Raw genomic sequence first — 11484 nt, 5'->3', positions numbered from 1 at the left:
CATGACGAGCCAGGTGCCATCAGTTTTTGACTTGGTGGTTTGGTAAGCTACATGAGCATTCTCGAGTTCGGCGCTGCTATGGGACTTTACACAGAGGAGTTTATGAGTGCCGAGGACTTCCTTCGACTTCATCGGTATATCCACCACTCGCTATCACGTTGTTGGATTGATCTTACAGTGAGCCAGACACCATATGATGTGAGTCGCTCGAAGGCGATTTCTCTCTCTTTGGCCTTACGATATATTCATACATTTTTAGCTCACACTTTGACAGGACGGAGAGAGAGCACTGGAGTCGTTAGCACTGACGACGCTTATTTTCTATGGAGTATGGCGCATTGGCATATATTTGACTTGGCATACTTTATTGCTCTAGCGTTCCGCCATCAGACTAACCGCCACAAGAAGGGCTCTATCTGCTTAGGCCCTTTCGTGACTCGCCTCACTCAACACTTCGGTCTATTCGACACACCAAAGTAGTCCTCTACACTCACACTAGTAGGCCAGATATCCTCTCAGGGCATCTTGAGCATGATACATATGAGGTGGTCGAGTGGCAGCATGGAGGGGACCCCCTCAGTACAGATTGTTTCATTCTAACGCTTAGAATGAACCCGAGGACTTCGCTGATGATGTTCCTCCCTATCAGGAGGACCTATCACAGCGTCCACCTTCGTGTCATTGACCTGTTCCTGAGTTTGCTAGCTTCCGTCAGTACTGCATTCAGAGGTTTGACAGTATTGATGTGACATTGTAGCAGATTTGTCAGCATTTTCATATTTCTCTTCCAGCGCCGACGACTCACGATGCTGATGCGTTTGATAATTTGAGTCCATTTATTTTTATTTTCTTTTCTTTTAATTTTTAATTTTAGTTTTTATTTTTATTTTTCTATTTATTTTAATTTTCTTAGAATTTTTTTTCTTTTATATTTTGAACTATATTTTATTTATTATGGTTGTTTCTAATCAGGTTCAAAACCCTTTAATCTTCTTCAACATTGTGTTTATTTTCTTATCAGTTGCTCAAAATCATGCACTACATCTACATTTATCTACAATTCTGCTTTTCACTATTCTGGGGATTTCATCCAATATTCAGGGCAGTTTCAATTCTTTCCCTCTCTTATGATATTCTTTTTCTACTATGATTATTTATTTTTGTACATTAAGGACAATGTACATCTTCAGTGTGGGGAGGTTATTATTTAAAAATCCCTGAATTATGACTTATGTTTAAGTAATTTTCTCATACTACTATTAGCATGAATTTTCATTGATTTATAATTTTTGTTGATGTGTTTTAGATTAAATTAATAGGTAATTGTGTATTGATTGTTTAAACTTTAAGACATGAGAACATCAAGCATAATAAGACTATTTTTAGAATTAAAATTTGTTAGGTTGTTTCCCTAAATTGAAGTATTACCTTGAAGTTTGAAATTTGCAAGATTGATATCAAAAACCATAATTTTTGTAAGATTTTGAGCATTTAGAGCATACACTTTTCTTGCTCACTTTATTATTAGTTATGAGTGTGTCAATACTGATTGGTTTTTCTAGAACTTGCTTCAATTATACATGTCGAGACCACACCATTGATTTCATATACTAAGATGATAAAGACACCTAGGTTTTAACCCACTTATCCCATAAAGCTTACCAACATAATTAACCCTTTGTGAACCCCTTTGAGCCTAAAACGCAGTTCTTTGATCTACCCTTAATATTAACCCATAACTCATTCTTTTTGATTCATTGAGAATTTTTCCTATTTTATTTACTCCCTTTTTGTCGAGATTTGATTTGGTTAGTTGCCTAACTATGTTCTTTTGTTCAGTTGGTAAATTATTTCTTATTATCCATTACTTTAAAAAAAAAAGTGAAAAAAAAATACACTTATATTGATTATTATTAGTTCTATGTTATTAGCTTAAATGGTTAATTTCACATTTTGAAAAGAAGCTCGTGTTATTCTTGATAAGTTTTCAATTGATATAATTATTTAGTATTAGTTTATTCTTCTAGTTTGGCAATTTATCAATTCGATCTCGATTCTAACCCTTTTTTTCAGCCTTTATCCACACCCTTAACTAAACCCCATTACAACCTTTTAAAGACCTTTTAATTTGTGTATCATCTGATGCGGTCGTTGAGGTCACCAAAAATATCCTATCCCTATAAAAATAATAAAAATAATAGTATAAGGGAAGTAGGGTCAAATCCTTAATGACCGGATTTGCACATTGCTTGTTCCTTGAAATCCTAGATAGAATCATGCCCAAGAAAACCTGCGTACTTGGAAAAAAATAAAAAACAGAATTAAAAGTTTGGATTTAATTGAAAGTGAGAAAATTAAAATTAAAATAGTAGAGATGAATAGAGTTGAGAAAAAGTTTCTTATAAAGATATTCCAGCCTTCGGTTATCTCGATCCGCCTTTGGTTTAATCTTCGGCTTTTAGGTGATCCTTCCTAAACAGAATAAGCCAGATATAGTGGAAGAGGATGCCTATGACCACCAGCTCTAAGAATTTAGACTTACTATTTAGAGGAACCTGACCCTAGCCAACAATCACTTCTGTGGGACCATTTTATGCTAGATCATCGTTTCTCAATGGCGAATACCATGCCATTTTGTCTCTTGAGCTCGTCAACCACTGACGCAGTAAGCTAACGAACCGACTATGCAACTTTCCCAAAGCATACAAAGCGGTCGTTCCTTACACAAGTTGAAAAGATCACCTTTTAAGGGACATGGATGGAAGCGTCAGCCCCGTAATGCAGAGAAACGATGAACACTGGTTGAGAAGGCTAAGCGCGGATTCTAAGTCTCATGAGCTCTTTTGGGGAATTTTGATAACCTTTGGCTAGATAAGTTTAGTGGCTCATGATTTTTGGGGAAAAATAAATAAATGTAATGGAAATAGAATTTTTATTGAATAATATGAAGGGAAATAAGGTTAAGCTTTTTCAGAGAGGGAGTGTTTACAGAAAAATATGATTAAAATTTATGTCACTCCATCCCTATTTATAGTACTAGGAAACTTAGTCTATTCATAATTAAATTCTAAAAGATAAATACAAATAAATAAAGATATTTAAAGATAAATAAAGATAAAAGCTAAAATTAAATCTAAATAATAATACTTAATAATTATCCTAATATAATTTGAATTAAAATAGAGTCTTGTGCTATAAAATCTCTTCTTTTGCATTTTTGCTCCCAAAATCTTTCACACTTTGCATTTTTGGCACCACTTCTCTCCTACTTCGCATGCTGGGCCAATTTAACTTTAAATTCATGCTTTTTTCCCTTAAATTTCCTTTTTTCTTCAATTTAGTCCCTGTAAGATAAAAACCATAAATAGCTCAAATTAATAGGATCATACTCAAAATAATCATATAATTAATACATAAAAATATGTCATTCTAGAGTATTATCAAATTCCCCCTACTTAGCTCATGCTTGCCATCAAGTATGGCTCTTATCCACTGTAAAATTCAGATCTTGCCATGAAAGAAATACTACTCCAAAGTTTTATAACAAGTAGGCATAATGCACATGAAAAAGTTTTATACCTTTAGCTTGCTTTAAGTAAAACTGAAAAAGTATTCCAATTAATACACACGAAAATTGAAGTCGACTTGAATTATTTCATGAAAATTAGGTAATTTACTAAACTTACCAAGACACCTTATTTGTTTCCACCTTTAGTCCCCAAATGCAATTTTATTATTAATACATCACTTTTTTTTTCTTTTTTTTCTTTTTCTATTTTTTCTATTTTTTCCTTTTTGTTTTTGTTTTTATCATTATTATTATTGCTTAAGAATACATTGAACCTTTTGACACGAAGAGAGATGACATCCAAGCACCCTACCCCGGTTACTCAGCCCAACATACTCCTAATTTATTATATTTTTCTTAAGTACATATCGAACCTTTTGACACGAAGAGAGATGACAGCCAAGCACCCCACCCCGGTTACTCAGCCCAACATATTCCTAAAAAAAATATTTAATTCTGGTTAGTGGAGTTACCTAACTCGTCACACAACCTTTTGACGCGAAATAGGATGACAACCCAAGCACCCTACCCCGGTTACTCAGTCAATCACGTTTTAAGCTGTATTCATAACCACAGAAGCATCGCAATTTGCTATAATGAAACAGAATTTTAATTTGGAGGACGAGGGAAAACAATCAAGTGTCAAAAATAAGTTTTGACAACTACGTAACAGTCATGAACATAAATTCAACATGCAATTTTCATTAAGTGTTCTCTTTACATTTAGACTTAATCGATTTTACTATAAGTAAGGTAGGGTTAACTCTATCAGTTATAATTATTCAACCTAAAAGAAATAAAACAGTGGAGATGAAATCAAACAGGCAAAATCATAACTAACTCAATAGACAAGAATCATGCATGTGTATCAAACAATGGGCAAGTCGTGGTCAAATTCTTGGACATGAAAAAAGGCAGAATATTCTTAAATAATAATAATAATAATAATAATATGGGTAGCAATGAGCACAAAAGAGCAGCAACAACATATAAAATGATAGAAAAAATGAGGAATGTCTCCCCCTATTTAAATCACATTGTCCTCAATGTAGAATAAAATAAAAAAATAGGCGGAAGGAAGAAAAAAAAGTTCAGAAAAACTCTTCATGTGGTTACTGTCATTCGCGCACAGCAGCAATAAGATTAGCCATTTGCTAGCTGAGGGTGTTGAGTTTTCATGCAAATTTTTTTTTGTTTTTCTCATTTTCCTCCCTATTTTCGCTTCGATTTACCTAGATAGAAGAAGGGAAATTTATTAACATCCAAACAGAATAAAGTAATAATAAAATAAAATATAATAAAATAATAAAATAAAAATTAAGAAAAATAAAATAAAAAAATAAAAATTGGGTTGCCTCCCAACAAACGCTTGTTTAACGTCGTTAGCTCAACGCTGTGAATGGTTCTATGGTGGTTCCAGAAGAAATTTTTTCAACCGTGTGGGCTTGAAAATTCTCATAAAACGGCTTCAACCGTTGGCCATTGACTATGAACCGCTTTCCTAATTCTTCACTCTCTATTTCAACCGCACCGTGTATGAATACTTTGGTCACAATAAAAGGTCCTTGCCATTGAGACTGAAGCTTACCTAGGAATAATTGTAACACGGAGTTGTAAAGTAACACTTTTTATCCTACCAAAAAATGCTTCTGAGATACTTTATTATCATGGAACAACTCTGTCTTGTTTTTATAAATGCAAGCATTCTCATAGGCGTCATTTACGAATTTCCTCCAATTCTTGGATGTCTAATTTCCTTGCATTCTCTGCGTATTCTAATTCCATGTTACATTGTCAAATAGCCTAATAAGCTTTATGTTCCAACTCTACCGAAAGGTGGCAAGCTTTTCCAAAAACAAGTCGATATGGGGTCATGCCAATTGGTCCCTTATACACTGTCCGATAAGCCCAAAGTGCGTCATTTAGTTGAAGACTCCAATCCTTCCAGTTGGGTTAAACTGTGTTCTCCAAAATAGTCTTGATTTCCCTGTTTGAGATTTTTGCTTGGCCGTTTATTTGGGGATTATAGGCTGTAGCTATACAGTGGTGAACTCCGTATTTTTTCATAAGTGCCCTCATGACTTTATTGCAAAAGTGAGTGCCACTATCACTGATCGAAGCTCGAGGTGTGCCAAACCTAGAAAAATAAGTTCGTTTTAGAAACTCCACAACAGTTTTAGCATTATCATTACGAGTAAGCTTTGCTTTTATCCACTTAGAAACATAGTCTACTGTAAGAATTATATATATGTTTCTAAATGAGGAAATAAATGGGCCCATGAAATCGATGCCCTATACATCAAAAATTTTACATACATAAATCGGGGATAAGGGCATTTGATTTCGTTTAGTGTTGTTACCTGTATGTTGGCATTTATCGTAAGGATTACAGAAATTATATGCGTCCTGAAAAATTATGGGCCAACATAGCCCACACTCCAATACCTTGTAAGTAGTCCGTTTAAGGCCAAAGTGACCTCCACAAGCTTCTGTATGACAAAAAGTAAGTATAGAGGTTACCTTAATTTTTGGAACTCATCGTCTTATTATCTAATCTAAACAGTGTTTCCACAAGTATGAAATCACCCCAAATGTAATATCAAGCTTCCCGTCTAAGCTTGTCCTTTATGGAACATGCTAACCCTGATGGTAATGAAACTGTGGCTAGGAGATTTACCATATCTGCATACCATGGGAAACGTGCCTCGATCGAAAATAGGGTTTCATTAGGAACTCATCCTTTATAGGAATGTCATCATCAGGTAATTTTTAACCTACTCAAGTGGCCGACTACCAAGTTTTCGCATCCTTTTTTATCTCGAAACTCTATGTCAAACTCTTGGAGCAGTAAAATTCATCTAATGAGCCTTGGTTTCACTTTCTTCTTTGCGATCAAGTACCTAAGAGCTACATGGTCAGAAAAAATAATCACTTTAGATCCCAATAAATAAGATCAAAATTTATCCAAAGCAAATACAATAGTTAGGAATTCTTTTTCTGTGGTGGTGTAGTTGCTCTGTGCAGCATCTAGGGTTTTTGAGGCATAGAAAATGACATGAGGCTCTTTGCCTATCTTTTGCCTTAACACGGCCCCCACATTGCGTTCGCTTGCATCGTACATAATTTCAAAGGGGTAGTTCCAATCTGGTGGTTGAACTATAGGAGCAGAAACCAACTTCTGCTTGAATGCATCAAAAACCTCATTGCATTTTGGGCCGAACTTAAATTTCTTATCTTTCTGTAATAACTCGCACAGTGGTTCAACTACTCTTGAGAAGTTCTTTATAAAATGCCTATAAAATCCTGTAAAGCCAAGGAAAGAACGTATCTCCCTTACAGTAGAGGGATATGGAAAATAATTTATAATGTCAGTTTTAACCTTATCAACCTCAATTCCCTCAGCTGAAACTATATGACCTAGAATCAAACCTTTGTCTACCATAAAATGACACTTTTCATAATTCAAGACAAGATTAAATTCTATGCACCTATTTAAAATTATCGTGAGATTTTTTAAGGCATTCATCAAAATAATTTCCATATACTACAAAATCATCCATAAAAACTTCGATAATTTTTTCCACATATTCAAAAAATATACTTATCATGTATCTCTGGAAGGTGGCTGGTGCGTTGCAAAGTCCAATTGGCATCCTTCTGTATGCAAATGTGTCGAATGGACATGTAAAAGTGGTCTTTTCTTTGTCTTCTAAGGCAACTGGGATTTGGAAGAAACCTAAGTATCCATCAAGATAATAAAAGTGGGTTTTACCAGCTAAACGCTCAAGCATTTGATCTATAAAAGGAAGAGGGAAATGATCTTTTCTAGTATAAGAATTCAACTTCCTGTAATCAATGCAGACACGCCATCCATTTTGCACTCGGGTTGGTACCAAGTCATCCTCATCATTTTTCTTTACTGCCATGTTCGTTTTCTTGGGCACAACTTGTACCGAACTTACCCATCTGCTGTCAAAAATAGGGTAAATCACGTCAGCATCCAGCAGCTTGATTATCTCCTTTTTTACCACTTTATCATATTCGGGTTCAACCATCTTTGCGCCTCTTGCCTTGGTTTTTGTGTTTTCCTCCAAATAGATCCTATGTGTGCATGTCAAAGGGCTTATCCTTTTTAAGTCGGCAATGGTCTAGTCAATCGCCTCCTTATGATTTTTTAGTACCTGAATCAAACTTTTTTCCTAGAGCTTTAAGAGGCTATTTGAAACTATGATCGGTAGGGTATTAGCTTTCCCTAAAAATGCATACTTAAGATGCTCGGGAAGCTGTTTCAATTCCAAATCTAGAGCCTGCACAATAGAAGGCAAAAATTTAGGATTCGATGGAGACAATAATTCATTGACAGATTCATAATCATAAAAAATAAATTCAAATTTATCTTCATAAATCTACTCAAAAGTCTCATCTACTAATGAGTCAATTATGTTGACACGGTTTACGTTCAAGATTTCGCTTGGATGGCTAATAGCATTGTAAATATTAAACTTCACGATCTCCCCATCAAATTCCATCATGAGAGTTCCGCTTCGAATGTCAATCTTAGTGCTGACGCTACTAAGGAAAGGTTGGCCCAGCTAGAGGTCCGAATATTCAAGAGTGTTGTCCTCCTCCATTTTTATCACAAAAAAATCTGTAGGGAAAATAAGTTTGTTAACTTTCACCAAAACGTTATCGAGGACTCCTTCTGGGCGCATAATAAACCTATCTGCTAACTGAATGATAACCCCTGTTTTTGTCAAAAAACCCGCGTTAAGTGATTCATAAATAGAAAAAGGCATTACATTTATAGAGGACCTTAAATCACACATAGCCTTTTTAATTCCTAAATGGCCTATTTTGCATGGTATTGCAAACATGCCCCAATCTTTGTATTTCGCTGGTATTTTCAATTGTAACACTGTAGATACATTCTCAAATACACTTATCCTTTCATTACCATTTAATTTTAGCTTGTTGGTGCAGAGCTCTTTAAGGAACTTGGCGCATCGTGAAATTTTCTTAATAGCATCCAACAATGGTATGTGGGTCTCGACATTTTTGAATATTTTGAGGATCTCTTTGTCCTCTTTACCTTTTTGACATTGGTTTAATCGTCCTGGAAATAGAGGTTGAATTTTAGGCAATGGTGGTTTCGCTCGAACCTATTCGTTGTTTTTAGGCTTTTTTTAAGGGATTTCTTGGCCAAGCTTTCTGCTAGGAATTGGTTCCAGTACTTTTCCATTTCGCAGCGTCACTGCATTCGCGTTTTGTCTCGAGTTCGGTTCTGTTTATGATGACAACTTCCCTTGAGAACTCATTTTCTCAATTGATGTGGTCAATTCACTTATAGATGCTTCGGTTTTTTGTTGAAAATTAAGCATATTAGCTGCTAATTTATTGACCAAAGTTTCTAGAGAATTATCTGAATCTCGTGGCTATTGTGGAACCTGATTTTGGTGTGGCTGGTTATACCGTGGATTGGCCCCATAACTCAAGTTAGGATGGTCCCTCCATCCTGGGTTATAGGTATTATTGTAAGGGTTATATCACTTTTGTAGTGGCCTAGGGAAATTTCCCACAACATCCAAATGAGCCATAATATCATCATACAAACTATGACATGCATAAGTTTTAGGTTCAGGTGTAGCACATATTAGTAAGTCTATTAACTTTATTTTCTAAGGTTAAATTACTTAGCTGGTGAACCCTTCTAGGGGGTTCATGATTGGCTCAGAACTGCTGAGTATTTGCAGCCATCGTGGATATCAAGTCTCTTACTTGTTGGGGAGCATGTTGACTAATGCTCCTCCACTGGCGGCGTCTACCATGTTCATCTCTATTGGTTTCAAGCCTTCATAAAAATATTGGAGAAGAGATTGTTCTGTTATACCGTGTTATGGGCAACTTGCACACAACTTCTTAAATCGTTCCCAATAGTCAGAAAGAGATTCTGATTCTTTTCACCTTATTCCAACGATCTCTCTTCTTAACTCAGCTGCACATGATATTGGAAAAAACCTGTTGAGGAACAAACTAGAAAGATTAGCCCAAGTTGTAATAGATTCGGGGGTAAATAAAATAACCATTCCCCAACAGAATCTGCTAAAAAAAAGGAAAAGCATACAATTTGATTTGATCCTCAGTTACCCCCCGAGGTTTCATACTAAGACAAACCATATGAAACTCTTTCAGATGTTTGTGGGGATTTCCGTTTTGCAACCCACGAAAAGTTTGCAGTAGCTAGATTAAACCTGACTTCAGTTCAAAATCAGTATCCATAGTAGGATACGTGATGCACAATGGTTGTTGTTCTGCTGGAGCTTTGGCCAATTGCCGAATCGTTTGAGCCATTGGTTGATGTGCTAGATTCGAGTTTTCTTTAACCCTAGCGTTAAACAATTCCTCTGGTGAATCGACTTCTACTTTTTCGCTTTCAAATGTTTGAGTAGGGTTTTTGTTAGCCCTAGACTCAACTTCATCGTCGACTTCGATTTCTGGTGGTGGGTTGCTTTGAGTCTCAACCACTCTTGACTGTTTTTTCCATTACTTTGTTTCCTTACAATTGGCTCTCACAGTTTTCTTTATTTCTGAATCAAACATAAGAGTACCTGGAGTAGATTTGGTCATAAGAAACAAAGAAATAAGATTAGTACGTTACCAGTCCCCGGCAACGGCGCCAAAATTTGATGCGGTTGTTGAGAGCATCAAAAATATCCTATCCCTATAAAAATAATAAAAATAATAGTATAAGTGAAGTAGGGCCAAATCCTCAGGGACTGGATTTGCACAATTGCTTGTTCCTCGAAATCCTGGACAAAATCGTGCCCAAGAAAACCTGCGTACCTGGAAAAAAAAAACAAAATTAAAAGTTTGGATTTAATTGAAAGCGTAAAAATTAAAATTAAAATATATAGAAAGATTCTAGTCTCCGGTTATCTCAATCCGCCTTGAGTTCAATATTCTACTTTTAGGTGATCCTTCTCAAACATAATAAGTCAGTTATAGTGGAAGAGGATGCCTACGACCACCAGCTCCAAGAATTTTGACTTACGATTTAGAGGAACTTGACTCTAGCCAACAATCACTTCCGTGGGACCATCTTATGCTAGATCATCGTTTCTCAATGGCGAATGCTACGCCATTTTTTTCTCTTAGGCTCGCCAACCTCTGACGTAGTAAGCTAACGAACCAACCGTGCAACATTCCCAAAACATACAAAGTGGTCGTTCCTTGTACAAGTTGAAAAGATCACCTCTTAAGGGACATGGACGGAAGAGTCAGCCCCATAATGCAGAGAAACGATGAATACTCATTGAGAAGGCTAAGCGCGAATTCTAAGCCTCATGAACCCTTTTGGGGAATTTTGACAACCTTTGACTATATAAGTTTAGTGGCTCATGATTTTTGGGGAAAAGAAATAAATGTAATGGGAATAGAATTTTTATTGAATAATATGAAGGGAAATAAGGCTAAACTTTTTGGGAGAGGGAGTGCTTACAGAAAAATATGAGTCAAATTTGTGTCACTTCATCCCCTATTTATAGTACTAGGAAACCTAGTCTATTCCTAATTAAATTCTAAAAGATAAATACAAATAAATAAGATAATTAAAGATAGAAAAAGATAAATAAAGATAAAAGCTAAAATTATATCTAAATAATAATCCTTAATAATTATCCTAATATAATTGGAATTAAAATAGAGTCTTGTGTTATAAAATCTCTTCTTTTGCATTTTTGCTCCCAAAATCTTTCACACTTTTCATTTCCGGTACCACTTCTCTCTTACTTTTCATGCTAGCCCAACTTAACTTTAAATTCACGCTTTCTGCCCTTAAATTTCCTTTTGTCTTCAATTTAGTCACTGTAAGATAAAAAACCATAAATAGCTCAAATTAGTAGACTCATACTCAAAATAAT

This window comes from Gossypium arboreum, chromosome 13, assembly GCF_025698485.1.
Source record: "Gossypium arboreum isolate Shixiya-1 chromosome 13, ASM2569848v2, whole genome shotgun sequence".
NCBI lineage: Eukaryota > Viridiplantae > Streptophyta > Magnoliopsida > Malvales > Malvaceae > Gossypium > Gossypium arboreum.
Note: the sequence above shows the minus strand (reverse complement) of the source record.